Source organism: Zerene cesonia, chromosome 6 (assembly GCF_012273895.1).
Source record: "Zerene cesonia ecotype Mississippi chromosome 6, Zerene_cesonia_1.1, whole genome shotgun sequence".
NCBI lineage: Eukaryota > Metazoa > Arthropoda > Insecta > Lepidoptera > Pieridae > Zerene > Zerene cesonia.
The window spans coordinates 29,987-31,198 of NC_052107.1; positions in this window are offsets into that span (position 1 = coordinate 29,987).

Sequence of the window (1,212 nt, forward strand, 5' to 3'; positions counted from 1 at the left end):
GTGGCGGGGCCGGGGGCGGGCGGCGGCGTGCCGTGCGTGGCGGGCAGCGCGCGCGACCTGGCCGGCTCGCCCGCGCCCTCGTGCCGCCTGCACGACGCGCCCGGCCTCGCCGACACGCTGCGCCGCTGGCATCGCTGCCCCGAGATACACAAGGCCATCGACGGCATCAACTACATCGCTGACCAGACGCGCAAAGAGGAGGAGTCCACGAGGGTGAGAAACTTTATGAACCGAGCTTTTAGATAGATAAGATAAAAGATCGTTTGCTCTTTTTTTTTTTATTTAACATATTTAAAAGACTATATTGTATCTACCTCTATGTATAAATCTCGCTAAATATTTTGATTACTGTTCCATTTGACGCAACGTATTGAGGCTGCGCAGGTGAAGGAGGACTGGAAGTACGTGGCGATGGTGCTAGACCGGCTGTTCCTGTGGATCTTCACGCTGGCCGTGCTGGTGGGTTCAGCCGGCATCATCCTGCAAGCGCCCACGCTGTACGACGAGCGCGCGCCCATCGACGTGCGCCTCTCCGAGATCGCCTACACTGCCGCCAAGCCGCGCCCGCCGCCGCCGCGCTAGCGACGCCGCGCGACCCTCCCACCCGCACCGATTTACACAATTGTGTTTATTGTAAATAAAATTCTATGATAACTATAGTTTATACGACGAAATAACGTGATCGAATATAAGTCGAATTTCTTTTGATAGACACGAAATAAATCGATTGTTTACAACTGTTTATTTTATTAAGTCCTAAATACCTAAATCCTAAAGGAATTAAAAACCATCTTATAATAATCTGGTACTTTTCTAAATATAGATTTAGACTAGCAAACCAACAAACTTGTTTACATGTTATCTTCTTCTCCATAATTATTATTAAAGAATGACCTCGAAAACAAACCCAATACCCATCACGTGATAGGCTGTTAGGATCAAAAAATCGAAACAGCAATTTAAGAGCGACGTTCTATCATACTTTATGTATAATATTCTAAGGGACAATTTAAGGGAATCAGAAATCCATTAATTTATTATTAAAATCATATTTTTCATAAAAACAAAGAATTGAAGATATTGTATTTATGAAATTAAATTTATTTATTTATTTATTTTATTTTATTTTTTTTAAAGAAAACACTTTTCTACGGTTTGGGTTAGGTTAGGTTTTGGGTTAGGTTAGGTTTTGGGTTAGGTTAGGTTTTGGGT